This window comes from Pseudophryne corroboree, unplaced genomic scaffold, assembly GCF_028390025.1.
Source record: "Pseudophryne corroboree isolate aPseCor3 unplaced genomic scaffold, aPseCor3.hap2 scaffold_475, whole genome shotgun sequence".
NCBI classification, from domain to species: domain Eukaryota; kingdom Metazoa; phylum Chordata; class Amphibia; order Anura; family Myobatrachidae; genus Pseudophryne; species Pseudophryne corroboree.
The window spans coordinates 160,891-178,271 of NW_026970087.1; the positions used below are offsets into that span (position 1 = coordinate 160,891).

Sequence of the window (17,381 nt, forward strand, 5' to 3'; positions counted from 1 at the left end):
TACCTATGAAACCATGCCTCCTTTTTACCATTGCGCTGTTTATCTGCGCGCACTGCATTACAATCTCCCTCGCCACCTCTCTGGGTGTCACCAGTGATAGTGACACCTCTGCCATGCTTGTAGCAGCTGGTCCTAAGATCTACGCCTCAAGCCCTGAGTGTTTGCCCTTGTGACTTGTTGATCATCATAGCGAAGCAGATGCTTACAGAAAACTGCAGGGGCTTAGATTGAAAATAAAAACAATTGATGGGTATAAGGTAGAGAGGAGCGGGTTCGGTTCTCCGAGAACCGAATTCCCCACGAACTCCACGTGGTTTACATTGGTCCGAGGCAGGCTCGGTTGTTCCTGCCTGACTCGGAAAACCTGAACAAGGGAAAATGTCATCATCCCGCTGTCAGATTCTCGTGAGATTCGGATTCCATATAAAGAGCTGCGCGTTGCTGCCATTTTTACTCGTGCATTGAAGAGAGAGCGGAGAGGACGTGGCTATGTTCTCTCAGTGGAAATCTCAATATCAGTGCTCAGTATCAGTGGTTACTTATTGCTGCTCAGTAATACTAGTAGTGTGTCTCTCCTGCTCAGTGTCAGTTCTCAGTAGTATCCTCATCAGTGCTCAGTATCACTGCTCATTGTCTTGTGCTGCATTGTGGTGCTCAGCATACTACAGTACATTACTAATAGTCCAGTGCTGCATCTTGCTGCTCAGTGTCAGTTCTAGTATCCTCATCAGTGCTCACTATCACTGCTCATTGCATTGTGGTGTTCTGTATACTACAGTAACATAGTAATATAGTATATATAGAGGAGCGGGTTCGGTTCTCCGAGAACCGAATTCCCGACGAACTCCACGTGGTTTACACTGGTCCGAGGCAGGCTCGGTTGTTCCCGCCTGACTCGGAAAACCTGAACAAGGGAAAATGTCATCATCCCGCTGTCGGATTCTCGCGAGATTCGGATTCCATATAAAGAGCTGCGCGTTGCCGCCATTTTTACTCGTGCATTGAAGAGAGAGCGGAGAGGACGTGGCTATGTTCTCTCAGTGGAAATCTCAATATCAGTGCTCAGTATCAGTGGTTACTTATTGCTGCTCAGTAATACTAGTAGTGTGTCTCTCCTGCTCAGTGTCAGTTCTCAGTAGTATCCTCATCAGTGCTCAGTATCACTGCTCATTGTCTTGTGCTGCATTGTGGTGCTCAGCATACTACAGTACATTACTAATAGTCCAGTGCTGCATCTTGCTGCTCAGTGTCAGTTCTAGTATCCTCATCAGTGCTCACTATCACTGCTCATTACATTGTGGTGTTCTGTATACTACAGTAACATAGTAATATAGTAACATATGGTAACATAGTTTTTGAGGTTGAATAGAGGCAAATTGCCCATCGTGTTCAACCTGTTTTAAGTTGTGATGATTCTACATACTTGCTGAATAATGTTTTATGACTAGTTAGCTACTATAACTCATGTTACCCCCGGATTAACCATGTTGATATTTTAAGTATTATAACCTTGGATAGCTTTTTCATTCAGAAATGTATCCATTCCTTTTTTAAATCCAATTACAGAGTCCGCCATTACCACCTTCCCTGGCAGGGAATTCCACATCCTGATTGCCCTAACAGTGAAGATCATAGTATCTCACCTGGCAGGTAAGTAGGAGTTGGGCTAGAGCTGTGGAGGATTGCTGCTCGGGCACCCCCTGTCAAGTGAAGGAGATCCAACTGAGGCAGCACAAGGGAACTCTCGAAAGAAGAACAAGGCTAGAGGAAGATCTGAGACAAAGAAATCTGACTTTTACCAGAGCTGACCAGAGGAAAGCACAAACACAGTCCCCCACTACCACAAATAATGCAGTCGAGTTTCCCACATTTGGGGAAATCACAGGGGTCAGCATACCCAGAGTGCAATGAATGAACCTCACCCTGGGAGAACAATCTTCATGACCATGGTATCTCCTATGCAAAATAAGTATGATTTGGGATAGGGCTGGGGAGGGCCGCTGCTCAGGCACATCTCTGTCAAGTAAAGGAGATTCAACTGAGGCAGCACAAGGGAACTCTCATCTGGGGACAACAACTGCAGGGAGAACACATATTTTCAGATGAACATGGGAGGGCAGAAGGCTGCCTAATACTGAAGCACCCCCAAACAACAAACCAAATGCAACTACTAGTGCAAGCATTCCTGGGGGAAGGCCTGCAGCAGACGGATTTGCATATGGTGATGTCATCCAAGCAGTGGGTCAAAGTTGGATTCAACCCTCGTCTGCATATGAAAATAAAAAAGGGGTGTGCAGGGCATGGCTGCCTTTTGCGGCGCTTGGATGACCCCTAGTTCGCATTAAACACCTCCACCCTCCTTCGGTGTGGGGCTCATGTTGGCTATGCCCCAGCCCCTGAAGCATTCAAGCTGATTTCTTGCAGCAGCTGGGCACTGTAACAGCTCCAGAGCTGCTCTGTAAAGCAAGTAAAAGGGTGTGGGCCCTGCAGCACTACCTGTAGTTTGCATTGTGCATTGGAAGGCACAAAGTAAGCAGACGGGAGAAGTAAGGATAGTGCGCAAGGCCATAGAATGGAGCGGCTTAAGAAAAGAGAAGTGGAAACAGACAGCAAACTAGGCTGGAGAGAGACCTGAGACAAAGAGATCTGAATTATACGAGAGCCGACCAGGGGAAACACAAATTATGCAGTCAAGTTTCCCACATTTGGGGAAATCGCAGGGGCAGCAAATCCAGAGTGCAATGGGTGAGCCTTGCCCTGGGAGAAGCACCTTCATGATTATAGTATCTCACCTGGCAGGTAAGTAGAAGTTGGGCTAGAGCTGGGGAGGGTCGCTGCTCGGGCACCCCCCTGTCAAGTGAAGGAGATCCAACTGAGGCAGCACAAGGGAACTCTCGAAAGAAGAACAAGGCTAGAGGAAGAACTGAAACAAAGAAATCTGACTTTTACCAGAGCTGACCAGAGGAAAGCACAAACACAGTCCCCCACTACCACAAATAATGCAGTTGAGTTTCCCACATTTGGGGAAATCACAGGGGTCAGCATACCCAGAATGCAATGAATGAACCTCACCCTGGGAGAACAATCTTCAAGACCATGGTCTCTCCTATGCAAAATAAGTATGATTTGGGATAGGGCTGGGGAGGGCCGCTGCTCAGGCACATCTCTGTCAAGTAAAGGAGATTCAACTGAGGCAGCACAAGGGAACTCTCATCTGGGGACAACAACTGCAGGGAGAACACATATTTTCAGATGAACATGGGAGGGCAGAAGGCTGCCTAATACTGAAGCACCCCCAAACAACAAACCAAATGCTACAACTAGTGCAAGCATTCCTGGGGGAAGGCCTGCAGCAGATGGATTTGCATATGGTGATGCCATCCAAGCAGTGGGTCAAAGTTGGCTTCAACCCTCGTCTGCATATGAAAAGAGAAAAGGGGCGTGCAGGGCATGGCGGCCTTTTGCGGCGCTTGGATGACCCCTAGTTAGCATTACACACCTCCACCCTCCTTCGGTGTGGGGCTCATGTTGGCTATGCCCCAGCCCCTGAAGCATTCAAGCTGATTTCTTGCAGCAGCTGGGCACTGTAACTGCTCCAGAGCTGCTCTGTAAGGCAAGTAAAAGGGTGTGGGCCCTGCAGCACTACCTGTAGTTTGCATTGTGCGTTGGAAGGCACGAAGTAAGCAGACGGGAGAAGTCAGGATAGTGCGCAAGGGCATAGAAGGGAGCGGCTCAAGAAAAGAGAAGTGGAAACAGACAGCAAACTAGGCTGGAGATAGACCTGAGACAAAGAGATCTGAATTATACGAGAGCCGACCAAGGGAAACACAAATTATGCAGTCAAGTTTCCCACATTTGGGGAAATCACAGGGGCAGCACAACCAGAGTGCAATGGGTGAGCCTTGCCCTGGGAGAAGCACCTTCATGATCATAGTATCTCACCTGGCAGGTAAGTAGGAGTTGGGCTAGAGCTGGGGAGGGTCGCTGCTCGGGCACCCCCCTGTCAAGTGAAAGAGATCCAACTGAGGCAGCACAAGGGAACTCTCGAAAGAAGAACAAGGCTAGAGGAAGATCTGAGATAAAGAAATCTGATTTTTACCAGAGCTGACCAGAGGAAAGCACAAACACAGTCCCCCACTACCACAAATAATGCAGTCGAGTTTCCCACATTTGGGGAAATCACAGGGGTCAGCATACCCAGAATGCAATGAATGAACCTCACCCTGGGAGAACAATCTTCATGACCATGGTATCGCCTATGCAAAATAAGTATGATTTGGGATAGGGCTGGGGAGGGCCGCTGCTCAGGCACATCTCTGTCAAGTAAAGGAGATTCAACTGAGGCAGCACAAGGGAACTCTCATCTGGGGACAACAACTGCAGGGAGAACATATATTTTCAGATGAACATGGGAGGGCAGAAGGCTGCCTAATACTGAAGCACCCCCAAACAACAAACCAAATGCAACAACTAGTGCAAGCATTCCTGGGGGAAGGCCTGCAGCAGATGGATTTGCATATGGTGATGTCATCCAAACAGTGGGTCAAAGTTGGCTTCAACCCTCGTCTGCATATGAAAAGAGACAAGGGGCGTGCAGGGCATGGCGGCCTTTTGCGGCGCTTGGATGACCCCTAGTTCGCATTACACACCTCCACCCTCCTTCGGTGTGGGGCTCATGTTGGCTATTCCCCAGCCCCTGAAGCATTCAAGCTGATTTCTTGCAGCAGCTGGGCACTGTAACTGCTCCAGAGACGCTCTGTAAGGCAAGTAAAAGGGTGTGGGTCCTGCAGCACTACCTGTAGTTTGCATTGTGCGTTGGAAGGCACAAAGTAAGCAGACGGGAGAAGTCAGGATAGTGCGCAAGGGCATAGAAGGGAGCGGCTCAAGAAAAGAGAAGTAGAAACAGACAGCAAACTAGGCTGGAGAGAGACCTGAGACAAAGAGATCTGAATTATACGAGAGCCGACCAGGGGAAACACAAATTATGCAGTCAAGTTTCCCACATTTGGGGAAATCGCAGAAGCAGCACACCCAGAGTGCAATGGGTGAGCCTTGCCCTGGGAGAAGCACCTTCATGATCATAGTATCTCACCTGGCAGGTAAGTAAGAGTTGGGCTAGAGCTGGGGAGGGTCGCTGCTCGAGCATCCCCCTGTCAAGTAAAGGAGATTCAACTGAGGCAGCACAAGGGAACTCTCATCTGGGGACAACAACTGCAGGGAGAACACATATTTTCAGATAAAAATCTTGGTCATGCTCTGGTTTCTCTTCAGAACGAACAAATCTTTCGCCTTTTACTAAAGATTTCCGTGGAGAGGAGCAAAACCGAGTTTTATCTCAATTTTTGCATGCCCCATCTTTTTGGGGTTTCTTTTATCGGTTTAAAGATAGAATGAGTGTGCTTTAATGTAAGCTCATTTGCATAGAAATGACAGTAAATGTTTGTTTCTTTTCAAACAGAACTTTCTTGACCATGCTACTTGCTTGAAAGATCTGGGAGCACATGGAATACAGTACAAACCATGCTTATAGCAAGGAGAAGACAGGTGAGAAATCTGCTTTCTTTCAAATTGGGCGCTCACTTTGATCTGAATGAGGACTGCTGGCACGGCACTCAGGCGACAGGTGGAATCTTGGTCATGCTCTGGTTTCTCTTCAGAACGAACAAATCTTTCGCCTTTTACTAAAGATTTCCGTGGAGAGGAGCAAAACTGAGTTTTATCTCAATTTTTGCATGTCCCATATTATTGGGGTTTCTTTTATCGGATTAAAGACAGAACGAGTGTGCTTTCTTGTTAGCTTTAATGTAAGTATATTTGCATAACAATGACAATAAATGTCTGTTTCTTTTCAAGCAGAACTTTCTTGACCATACTAATTGCTTGAAAGATCTGGGAGCACATGGAAAAGAGTACAAACCATGCTTATAGCAAGGGGAAGCCTGGTGAGAAATCTGCTTTCTTTCTTTCAAATTGGGTGCTCACTTTGAGCTGAATGAGGACTGCTGGCATGGCACTCAGGCGACAGGTGGAATCTTGGTCATGCTCTGGTTTCTCTTCAGAACGAACAAATCTTTCGCCTTTTACTAAAGATTTCCGTGGAGAGGAGCAAAACTGAGTTTTATCTCAATTTTTGCATGCCCCGTCTTATTGGGGTTTCTTTTATCAGTTTAAAGATAGAACGAGTGTGCTTTAATGTAAGCTCATTTGCGTAGAAATGACAGTAAATGTTTGTTTCTTTTCAAACAGAACTTTCTTGACTATACTAATTGCTTGAAAGATCTGGGAGCACATGGAAAAGAGTACAAACCATGTTTATAGCAAGGGGAAGCCTGGTGAGAAATCTGCTTTCTTTCTTTCAAATTGGGTGCTCACTTTGAGCTGAATGAGGACTGCTGGCATGGCACTCAGGCGACAGGTAGAATCTTGGTCATGCTGTGGTTTCTCTTCAGAACGAACAAATCTTTCGCCTTTTACTAAAGATTTCCGTGGAGAGGAGCAAAACTGAGTTTTATCTCAATTTTTGCATGCCCCATCTTATTGGGGTTTTATTTTATTGGTTTAAAGATAGAACGAGTGTGCTTTAATGTAAGCTCATTTGCATAGAAATTACAGTAAATGTTTGTTTCTTTTCAAACAGAACTTTCTTGACCACACTAATTGTTTGAAAGATCTGGGAGCACATGGAAAAGAGTACAAACCATGTTTATAGCAAGGGGAAGCCTGGTGAGAAATCTGCTTTCTTTCATTCAAATTGGGTGCTCACTTTGAGCTGAATGAGAACTGCTGGCATGGCACTCAGGCGACAGGTGGAATCTTGGTCATGCTCTGGTTTCTCTTCAGAACTAACAAATATTTCGCCTTTTATTAAAGATTTCCGTGGAGAGGAGCAAAACTGAGTTTTATCTCAATTTTTGCATGCCCCATATTATTGGGGTTTCTTTTATCAGTTTAAAGACAGAACGAGTGTGCTTTCTTGTTAGCTTTAATGTAAGTTTATTTGCATAACAATGACAGTAAATGTTTGTTTCTTTTCAAACAGAACTTTCTTGACCATGCTACTTGCTTGAAAGATCTGGGAGCACATGGAAAACAGTACAAACCATGCAGTATCACAAGAGCCTTTATTTGATCTTTCATGAAGATAGAGCAGAATTGAGGACACGTCAACAATTTCTGCCGAAGGTGGTTCATCTTTCCACATGGTGCCTTTGGCCACTGACACCTTCGTTGAGTCAAAGTCTCTGGCTGTGGTCAGAACTTTGAAAATTTATGTCACCAGAACGGTTCAGATTAGGAAAACAGAGGCTCTGTTTGTCCTGTATGCTCCCAACATGATTGGGTGTCCTGCTTCCATGCAGACCATTATGCGCTGGATCTGTGGTAAGATTCAGCATGCTCATTCCACGGCAGGATTGCCGTTACTGAATTAGGTGAAGACCCATTCTACTAGAAAGGTGGGTTCATCCTGGGCAGCTGGTCGGGGAGTCTCGGCATTGCAACTTTGCCGAGCAGCTATTTAGTAAACACTTTTGCTAAGTTTTACAAGTTTGATACCTTGGCTGATGATAACCTCAAGTTGGGTCATTCGGTGCTGCAGAGTCGTACGCACTCTCCCACCCGTTCAAGAGCTTTGGTATAACCCCATGGTTCTTAATGTGACCCCAGCATCCTCTAGGTCGTATGAGAAAATAGGATTTTAATACCTACCGGTAAATCCTTTTCTCTTAGTACGTAGAGGATGCTGGGCACCCGTCCCAGTCCATACTGTGTCTGCAGTTATTACTTGTGGTTATACACATGTTGTGTTACGGTTCTGGTCAGCTTTTTGCTGCAATTGTTCATGCCGTTGGCTTGTGTTCTGTTGAATGCCACGTTCTGCGGCATGCTTAAGGTGTGAGCTGGTAAGATGCTCACCTTAGTTTAACTATTATTATTATTATTATTATCATTTATTTATATGGCGCCACAAGGGTTCCGCAGCGCCCAATTACAGAGTACATATGCACATAATCAAAACAGTGACTTACAGTTGAAATCAATTTTGGACAAGTACAGGGTAACTATGCATAACACCAGTAAATGACAGAGATAAGTTCCAGGTGGCCCAAAAACTGTGATTTGGGCAGTTGAGAATTATTAAAGAAGAAAAGGGTGAGCACGTGAGGGAAGAGGGCCCTACTCGTGAGAGCTTACATTCTAGGGGTAGGGGTAGACAGACAGGGGTGACACAGATGGGGTACATAGAGAGCATGGAACAGGGGGTTAGGATGAGATTTGGCTGGGTTTGGTAAAGAAATGGGTCTTGAGAGACCGTTTGAAGTTTTGTAGAGAGGTGGAGAGTCTGAGGGGGAGAGGTAAAGAATTCCAAAGGAAGGGAGCAGCACGTGAAAAATCTTGGAGATAGGAGTGGGAGGAAGTAATCAGGAGACAGGAGAGGCGGCGTGCATTAGCAGAGCGAAGAGGACGGGTGGGAGAGTAAAGGGAGATAAGGTCAGAGATGTAAATGGGAGAGGATTGGGTGAGAGCTTTGTAAGTGAGAGTGAGAAGTTTGAATTGGATTCTGAAGGGGAAGGGAAGCCAGTGAAGGGCTAGTAGGAGAGGGGAGGTGGATGTAGTGCGTTTGGTGAGGAAGATGAGCCGAGCAGCAGCATTGAGGATAGACTGGAGTGGAGAGAGGTAATTGTCAGGGAGGCCAGTTAGGAGGAGATTACAGTAGTCCAGTCTGGAAATAATCAGTGAGTGAATAATGATCTTAGTGGCATCCTGGGTGAGAAAAGGTCTGATCCTGGAAATGTTTTTGAGATGAAAATGACAGGTTTGTGAGAGGTGCTGAATGTGTGGTTTGAAGGAGAGGGAGGAGTCAAGGATTACACCAAGACAGCGTACTTGGGGGCTAGAGGAGATAGTCGTGCCATCAATGGATAATGAGATTGTGGGAGGTGAGGTTGTGCGGGAGGGTGGGAAGATGATCAGCTCAGTCTTAGACATGTTGAGTTTAAGAAAGCGTTGGGACATCCAGGAAGAGATAGCAGAAAGACAGTTAGAGGCACGAGTGAGGAGAGCCGTGGAGAGATCAGGGGAGGAGAGGTAGATTTGAGTGTCATCAGCATAGAGGTGATACTGGAAATTAAAAGAACTAATGAGTTCACCTAAAGAGGACGTATAGAGAGAGAAAAGGAGAGGCCCAAGAACAGAACCTTGGGGGACACCAACAGTTAGTGGAAGTGGGGGCGAGGTAGCATCATGAGAGGAGACAGAGAAGGAACGATCGGAGAGGTAGGAGGACAGCCAGGAGAGGGCAGTATCACGTAGACCAAGAGAGTGAAGGATTTGCAGAAGAAGAGGGTGGTCCACAGTGTCAAAAGCAGCAGAGAGGTCAAGAAGAATAAGCAGAGAGTAGTGGCCCTTAGATTTGGCGGCATGGAGGTCATTGCAGACTTTTGTGAGGGCAGTTTCAGTGGAGTGGAGAGAGCGGAAACCAGACTGGTATGGGTCAAGCAGTGAGTGAGAGGAAAGAAAGGCAGTAAGGCGATTATAGACAATACGCTCAAGAAGTTTGGAGGCAAAGGGGAGGAGAGAGATCGGTCGATAGTTGGAGAGAGTGTTAGGATCAAGGGTAGGTTTTTTAAGAATAGGGGAGACAAGAGCATGCTTGAAGGCAGAGGGGACAGTGCCTGATGAGAGGGAGAGATTGAGAAGGTGGGCAAGATGGGAACAGGCAGAAGGGGAGAGGTAGCGAAGGAGGTGGGAGGGGATAGGGTCGAGTGGGGAGGTTGTGGGGGGGGAGGAGTGTATGAGGGCCATGACTTCCTCACCAGATACTAGGGAGAAAGATGTCAGAGTTGGTAAGAGGGTAGGGGAGGGGTGGCAAAGGATGGGTGGTGGCTGGTTGCTGGACTGGTGGGATGTGATGTCCTGACGTATGGAGTCAATCTTGGATGTGAAGTAAGTGGCAAAGTCAAGAGCAGACAATGAGGAAGGGAGAGGAGGTGGTGGTGGGCAGAGGAGGGAGTTAACAGTGGCAAAGAGGCGCCGGGGGTTGGAAGAGTGGGTAGAGATGAGGATTTTGAAGTATGATTGTTTAGCAAGGGAAAGGGCAGCACTGTAGGATGAGAGCATGAATTTGAAATGGAGGAAGTCTGCTTGAGAGCGTGATTTCCTCCAGTGTCGCTCGGCAGTACGTGAGCATTTTTGTAGATATCTGGTGCATTTGGTGTGCCAGGGTTGAGGTGTTGATCTGCGAGGGTGAATAGTGGTTGGTGGAGCAACAGAGTCAAGGGCTGAAGTAAGAGATGCATTGTATAGAGATGTGGCTTGTTCAGGGCATGTGAGAGAGAGAAGAGGAGAGAGAAGCGAGTCAAACAGGGAGGATAGGGATGAGGTGTCAATAGCCTCAATATTACGCTTAGTGATGGTAGCCTTAGGAGGGAGAGATGGGGGAGCAGAGATAGATAAGTTGAATGAGAGCAAGTGGTGGTCAGAGAGGGGAAAAGGGGAATTGGAGAAATCAGAAACAACACAGCGGTGAGTGAAAACCAGATCCAGTGAGCTCCCGTTCACATGGGAGGGTGAGTTGGTCCACTGGGAGAGACCAAGTGAAGATGTGAGGTTAAGGAGTTTAGAGGCAGGTGGTTTTGTGGGGTTATCGATAGGGATGTTGAAATCACCTAGGATAATGGTGGGAATGTCAGAAGAGAGGAAGTGAGGTAGCCAGGAAGCAAAGTTGTCGAGGAATTTAGAGGAAATGCCAGGTGGACGGTAAATGACAGCAACTCGAAGATTAGTGGGTTGGTAGAGGCGAATTGCATGGACCTCAAATGTAGAGAATGTAAGAGATGGTTCTGGAGGTATAAGTTGGTATGTGTAGCTTGAGGGTAAGAGGATCCCAACACCACCCCCATGACGACCCCCAGGTCGGGGTGTGTGTGAGAGTGTAAGGCCCCCAGCCGAGAGAGAAGCAGGAGAAGCGGTGTCATAGGGTGTAATCCAGGTTTCAGTAATGGCCAGGAGGTGCAGGGAGTTGGATATGAAGAGGTCGTGAGTGGGGGTCAATTTGTTGCAAACAGATCTGGCATTCCAGAGTGCACAGGATAGGGGGTATGAGTTTGTTGGAGAGATGTGAATGAGATTATCTGGATTGCTATGGCGTTGAGGTAAGCTTGATGGGGAAGGAAGGGATAAAGAGGGTGAATTGATGGTGCTGGGGCCTTGGCTAGAAAGGGAGACTGCAGGAGTGAGGCAGGGAGGGAGTGCAGTATGATACTGGTGGAGGAGAGGTGAGGAGACAGGCAGAGGAGGGAGAGAGCAGGGTTGAGTGCTGGGGTATAAATGGTGTGAAGGGGCAGAAGTGAATTGCAGTGGGGAAACAGAAGAGGAGGGGAAGGGAGGCAGACAGAGGAGAGGAGACAGCATGAGATGTAGGAGACTGGGAGAGAGGGATAGAGGTGGTAACAGGGGACAGAAAAAAGGAATAGGAAGACGAGGATTAATGAGGGATGTTGCCAGCCTGGCCATAGTGTGGATGGGGTAAATAGTGGTAGCAAAATGAGAGTAGGAGGAGGAGTGGTGGCTGAATAAGAGAGCAGTGAAGTTTGCAGAAATAAATTCAATGTTAAACTGTCGTTATTATCTACAGGTAACAGTAAATCAAATATTTGCTGATGTTAGTTGGAAAATTACACAGTGTTGGCAAACTGCAAGTCAGTGTTACTTCATTAAATATGCTTCTCAGTGACCCATTTGTTGTCCAGGTGTTTGCAGGGTCAGAGGAGAAGTTGCAATGCAGGTGTTTGTGCAGAAAGTGAATGTATAGTTTTCCAAATAAGTGAGGTTTGGAGAATATTAGGAGTAAACAAACATTTGTAGCTGCAGTCCAAGTTTTGGGGGTTTGTGTTGTTTTTTTGTGTGCAATTGATGGTGCTTCCTTTCAGTTTCCGTCCAGTAGAAGTCCAGTAAAAGTCACAGATGACACCCTTAGAAAGTTTCTCCCTTTGAAAGCTTTCACCCCACACTGAATCAGCTACGCTGTTTCAGCTAGACTACAAGCTAATATAAAGAGCAACAAACATGTGTATGTAAGCACATTGATTGATTGGACCCACCCCTAGCCCATCACCCATTTAAAGCAATAAAACTTACACAGACAAATGGTGTGGGGGTATGAAACCATCACACATTCCCCAAATGCAAAAAATAAAGTTTGCTAAAATCTGCTAAATGATTAATAAGCTAAACATACCTATTGCTAAGCATTCATGAAAGTCATATATGATAATTAACAGATGCAGTGTAGCTTGCTGGCGCTTGTAGTCCCACTAGACATACCTATTGCTAAGCATTCATGAAAGTCATATATGATAATTAACAGATGCAGTGTAGCTTGCTGGCGCTTGTAGTCCCACTAGACATACCTATTGCTAAGCATTCATGAAAGTCATATATGATAATTAACAGATGCAGTGTAGCTTGCTGGCGCTTGTAGTCCCACTAGACATACCTATTGCTAAGCATTCATGAAAGTCATATATGATAATTAACAGATGCAGTGTAGCTTGCTGGCGCTTGTAGTCCCACTAGACATACCTATTGCTAAGCATTCATGAAAGTCATATATGATAATTAACAGATGCAGTGTAGCTTGCTGGCGCTTGTAGTCCCACTAGACATACCTATTGCTAAGCATTCATGAAAGTCATATATGATAATTAACAGATGCAGTGTAGCTTGCTGGCGCTTGTAGTCCCACTAGACATACCTATTGCTAAGCATTCATGAAAGTCATATATGATAATTAACAGATGCAGTGTAGCTTGCTGGCGCTTGTAGTCCCACTAGACATACCTATTGCTAAGCATTCATGAAAGTCATATATGATAATTAACAGATGCAGTGTAGCTTGCTGGCGCTTGTAGTCCCACTAGACATACCTGTTAAGAGAACAATGAGATATGCGGTTACTTCATAGTCCTTGCAAATTGATCACTAATTTTCCAGTAAAAGTCACAGATGACACCCTTAGAAAGTTTCTCCCTTTGAAAGCTTTCACCCCACACTGAATCAGCTACGCTGTTTCAGCTAGACTACAAGCTATAAACTATAAACTATAAATCCTTTCCTCGAAATGTCCGTCTCCCTGGGCACAGTTCCTATAACTGGAGTCTGGAGGAGGGGCATAGAGGGAGGAGCCAGTTCACACCCTTTGAAAGTCTTAAAGTGCCCATGTCTCTTGCGGATCCCGTCTATACCCCATGGTTCTTAATGTGACCCCAGCATCCTCTACGGACTAAGAGAAAAGGATGCCCTTGTGTACTATCCTGACTTCTCCTCCCGTCTGCTTACTTTGTGCCTTCCAACGCACAATGCGAACTACAGGTGGTGCTGCAGGGCCCACACCCTTTTACTTGCCTTACAGAGCAGCTCTGGAGCTGTTACAGTGCCCAGCTGCTGCAAGAAATCAGCTTGAATGCTTCAGGGGATGGGGCATGGCCAACATGAGCCCCACACCAAAGGAGGGTGGGGGTGTTTAATGCGAACAAGGGGTCATCCAAGCACTGCAAAAGGCCGCCATGCCCTGCATGCCCCTTTTCTCTATGGAATCCGAATCTCGCAAGAATCCGACAGCGGGATGATGACATTTTCCCTTGTTCAGGTTTTCCGAGTCAGGCGGGAACAACTGAGCCTGCCTCGGACCAGTGTAAACCACGTGGAGTTCGTGGGGAATTCGGTTCTCGGAGAACCGAACCCGCTCCTCTCTACCTTATACCCATCAATTTTTTTTATTTTCAATCTAAGCCCCTGCAGTTTTCTGTAAGCATCTGCTTCGCTATGATGATCAACAAGTCACAAGGGCAAACACTCAGGGTGTGAGGCGTAGATCTTAGGACCAGCTGCTACAAGCATGGCAGAGGTGTCACTATCACTGGTGACACCCAGAGAGGTGGCGAGGGAGATTGTAATGCAGTGCGCGCAGATAAGCAGCGCAATGGTAAAAAGGAGGCATGGTTTCATAGGTAGGGGCGTGGCCTGGTGGCCTGAATCTACATTTTGTTGCTCCGGGTGTCCCGGGGGTTGGGGGCTGCACCCGGGGACTAGTGTGTGAGCGGTGCTGGCTCCTGCATAGTGACAGGGCATGGCCACCCAGCATGACGCCTCCCTTCTTGACCATGCTGTAATTGCAGTCGCACTGCAGTTCAGCGTGATCATAAAAAATGGTGTAGGCTCCTGCTGGTGCAGACTGTATGTGCGCGCAGGAAGCCGCCACCATTTTTGTGATCACAGCGGCTGAATGTGATGTCATACAGCCGCTGTGACCACGCCCCCTGTGTCTCCTCCGTTGCAGACCCCATTTTGAAGCCTTGCCCCCGCACCGCTCCATCCCTGACTTGGAAATGGAGTGTTACTGACCCACCTCTCCCCCCCTTCCCCGCCCCGATTGACAGGCAGAGGCGATCACATTCTCTGCGGGGTGCCGCAGAAAATGCAGGCACATGCGTATGCTCTTAGCAATTTTTGCAGTTGGATCGCTTATTGTGATTGCAATCCAACCTGAATCAGGCCCTATTACCTATCACAATGCGCTGCGGGCAGTACAAAATTGGGTTAATATAGGAGAAAAACCCCCAGACCTGTGCTCCTTAACTGTACCTGGTGGCTAGTGGAGCGGCTGCCCAGTAATCAGTGTCCACCGCAGTGCGCACACGGCCCACCCCCTACGGCCTCGCTCCCCTTCATCAGCGGCCTCGTGATCCGGAAGGGTGGTGTGTGTGTGACTGACCTTAGGATGAAACCGGAGCCTCCGCTGCAGTGACCCAGCAACCAGGGCACGGGAGTATACAGCGCCGCTGGGAGTGATGAAGCTGCAGTAAAGATGTCTATTAGACCTAGCCTGCTGCAGCCCTTGTAGATTCTCATAAAACAAGTTCTTCTTTTCTTGTCAAAATTAATAGCTAAGAATAGGCTGCCTGAGGCAGGCCCCTGTTAATTGGCCTGCTACTGAAGGCACCAACTACAAACTGAGCTCCCTGTTCATGGAAGCGGGGTTATAGAGGAGAATGCACTGAGCTTCTTGGGAACAGTCAAAAGCTTTGAGCCGGTTGGTGCCTCAGATCAAGATCCTACTCTACACCCCAATGTGAATCCTTGTGGAGTCCAGTGTACCCCACAGAAGAAATGAATGTGTCACACCCATTGGCAGCAACCTTAGAATAGCTGCTGACGGGCACAATTGAGAAAGGAAGGGGGGGGGACATTTGAATCCAGCACATAGATGCAATTCAAATATGTAATTTGTACCTTCCTATTTTAAAATATAATGGATGAACCTCACCCTGTGAGAACAATCTTCATGATCAAGAGATCTAATATGTAAAATAAGTATGAGTTGGGATAGGGCTGGGGAGGGTGGCAGCTCGGGCAGCCCCTCCCCCGTCAAGTTAAGGAGATTCAACTGAGGAAGCACAAGGGAACTCTCGTCTGGGGACAACAACTGCAGGGAGACCACATCTTTTCAGATGAACATGGGAGGGCGGAAGGCTGCCTAATACTGAAGCACCATCAAATATCAAACCATATCCAACAACTAGTACAAGCATTCCTGGGGGAAGGTCTGCAGCAGAAGGATTTGCATACGGTGATGTCATCCAAGCAGTGGGCCAAAGTTGGCTGGAACCCTCATCTGCATATAAAAAGAGAAAAGGGGCATGCAGGGCATGGCGGCCTTTTGCAGTGCTTGGATGACCCCTAGTTCGCATTAAACACCCCCACCCTCCTTTGGTGTGGGGCTCATGTTGGCCATGCCCCATCCCCTGAAGCATTCATGCTGATTCGGATTCCATAGAGAAAAGGGGCATGCAGGGCATGGCGGCCTTTTGCAGTGCTTGGATGACCCCTAGTTTGCATTAAACACCCCCACCCTCCTTTGGTGTGGGGCTCATGTTGGCCATGCCCCATCCCCTGAAGCATTCAAGCTGATTTCTTGCAGCAGCTGGGCACTGTAACATATAAAGAGCTGCGCGTTGCTGCCATTTTTACTCGTGCATTGAAGAGAGAGCGGAGAGGACGTGGCTATGTTCTCTCAGTGGAAATCTCAATATCAGTGCTCAGTATCAGTGGTTACTTATTGCTGCTCAGTAATACTAGTAGTGTGTCTCTCCTGCTCAGTGTCAGTTCTCAGTAGTATCCTCATCAGTGCTCAGTATCACTGCTCATTGTCTTGTGCTGCATTGTGGTGCTCAGCATACTACAGTACATTACTAATAGTCCAGTGCTGCATCTTGCTGCTCAGTGTCAGTTCTAGTATCCTCATCAGTGCTCACTATCACTGCTCATTGCATTGTGGTGTTCTGTATACTACAGTAACATAGTAATATAGTATATATAGAGGAGCGGGTTCGGTTCTCCGAGAACCGAATTCCCGACGAACTCCACGTGGTTTACACTGGTCCGAGGCAGGCTCGGTTGTTCCCGCCTGACTCGGAAAACCTGAACAAGGGAAAATGTCTTCATCCCGCTGTCGGATTCTCGCGAGATTCGGATTCCATATAAAGAGCTGCGCGTTGCCGCCATTTTTACTCGTGCATTGAAGAGAGAGCGGAGAGGACGTGGCTATGTTCTCTCAGTGGAAATCTCAATATCAGTGCCCAGTATCAGTGGTTACTTATTGCTGCTCAGTAATACTAGTAGTGTGTCTCTCCTGCTCAGTGTCAGTTCTCTGTAGTATCCTCATCAGTGCTCAGTATCACTGCTCATTGTCTTGTGCTGCATTGTGGTGCTCAGCATACAACAGTACATTACTAATAGTCCAGTGCTGCATCTTGCTGCTCATGTTGGCTATGCCCCAGCCCCTGAAGCATTCAAGCTGATTTCTTGCAGCAGCTGGGCACTGTAACAGCTCCAGAGCTGCTCTGAAAGGCAAGTAAAAGGGTGTTGGCCCTGCAGCACTACCTGTAGTTTGCATTGTGCGTTGGAAGGCACAAAGTAAGCAGACAGGAGAAGTCAGGAGAGTGCACAAGGGCATAGAAGTCAGGGGCTCAAGAAAAGAGAAGTGGAAACAGACAGCAAACTAGGCTGGAGAGAGACCTGAGACAAAGAGATCTGAATTATACGAGTAGCCGATCAGAGGAAACACAAATTATGCAGTCAAGTGTCCCACATTTGGGGAAATCGTAGGAGCAGCACACCCAGAGTGCAATGGGTGAGCCTTGCCCTGGTAGAAGCACCTTCCTGATCATAGTATCTCACTTGGCAGGTAAGTAGGAGTTGGGCTTGAGCTGGGGAGGGTCGCTGCTCGGATACCCCCCTGTCAAGTGAAGGAGATCCAACTGAGGCAGCACAAGGAAACTCTCGAAAAAAAACAAGGCTAGAGGAAGATCTGAGACAAAGAA

At 47.3% G+C, this 17,381-nt stretch overlaps 12 non-coding genes across 12 annotated transcripts; 5 read left to right on the top strand and 7 right to left on the bottom strand.

Annotated features, from left to right (window-relative positions):
- Window positions 1–1,809: 1,809 nt before the first annotated feature.
- LOC135028260 (U1 spliceosomal RNA) lies at window positions 1,810–1,973 on the bottom strand. The gene has a single exon (XR_010224610.1). It is a non-coding gene; the product is annotated as a U1 spliceosomal RNA (small nuclear RNA).
- A 671-nt stretch (window positions 1,974–2,644) lies between these two features.
- Window positions 2,645–2,807, bottom strand: LOC135028366 (U1 spliceosomal RNA). Its single transcript, XR_010224690.1, has one exon. It is a non-coding gene; the product is annotated as a U1 spliceosomal RNA (small nuclear RNA).
- A 152-nt stretch (window positions 2,808–2,959) lies between these two features.
- On the bottom strand, window positions 2,960–3,123 carry LOC135028437 (U1 spliceosomal RNA). Its single transcript, XR_010224747.1, has one exon. It is a non-coding gene; the product is annotated as a U1 spliceosomal RNA (small nuclear RNA).
- Window positions 3,124–3,794: 671 nt separating this feature from the next.
- Window positions 3,795–3,957, bottom strand: LOC135028358 (U1 spliceosomal RNA). Its single transcript, XR_010224686.1, has one exon. It is a non-coding gene; the product is annotated as a U1 spliceosomal RNA (small nuclear RNA).
- A 152-nt stretch (window positions 3,958–4,109) lies between these two features.
- On the bottom strand, window positions 4,110–4,273 carry LOC135028170 (U1 spliceosomal RNA). Its single transcript, XR_010224521.1, has one exon. It is a non-coding gene; the product is annotated as a U1 spliceosomal RNA (small nuclear RNA).
- A 671-nt stretch (window positions 4,274–4,944) lies between these two features.
- On the bottom strand, window positions 4,945–5,107 carry LOC135028295 (U1 spliceosomal RNA). The gene has a single exon (XR_010224643.1). It is a non-coding gene; the product is annotated as a U1 spliceosomal RNA (small nuclear RNA).
- Window positions 5,108–5,251: 144 nt separating this feature from the next.
- Window positions 5,252–5,367, top strand: LOC135028400 (U5 spliceosomal RNA). The gene has a single exon (XR_010224711.1). It is a non-coding gene; the product is annotated as a U5 spliceosomal RNA (small nuclear RNA).
- Window positions 5,368–5,637: 270 nt separating this feature from the next.
- On the top strand, window positions 5,638–5,753 carry LOC135028404 (U5 spliceosomal RNA). Its single transcript, XR_010224715.1, has one exon. It is a non-coding gene; the product is annotated as a U5 spliceosomal RNA (small nuclear RNA).
- Window positions 5,754–6,039: 286 nt separating this feature from the next.
- LOC135028403 (U5 spliceosomal RNA) lies at window positions 6,040–6,155 on the top strand. The gene has a single exon (XR_010224714.1). It is a non-coding gene; the product is annotated as a U5 spliceosomal RNA (small nuclear RNA).
- A 274-nt stretch (window positions 6,156–6,429) lies between these two features.
- LOC135028407 (U5 spliceosomal RNA) lies at window positions 6,430–6,545 on the top strand. Its single transcript, XR_010224718.1, has one exon. It is a non-coding gene; the product is annotated as a U5 spliceosomal RNA (small nuclear RNA).
- Window positions 6,546–6,820: 275 nt separating this feature from the next.
- Window positions 6,821–6,936, top strand: LOC135028415 (U5 spliceosomal RNA). The gene has a single exon (XR_010224726.1). It is a non-coding gene; the product is annotated as a U5 spliceosomal RNA (small nuclear RNA).
- A 10,153-nt stretch (window positions 6,937–17,089) lies between these two features.
- Window positions 17,090–17,253, bottom strand: LOC135028368 (U1 spliceosomal RNA). Its single transcript, XR_010224692.1, has one exon. It is a non-coding gene; the product is annotated as a U1 spliceosomal RNA (small nuclear RNA).
- Window positions 17,254–17,381: the final 128 nt, after the last annotated feature.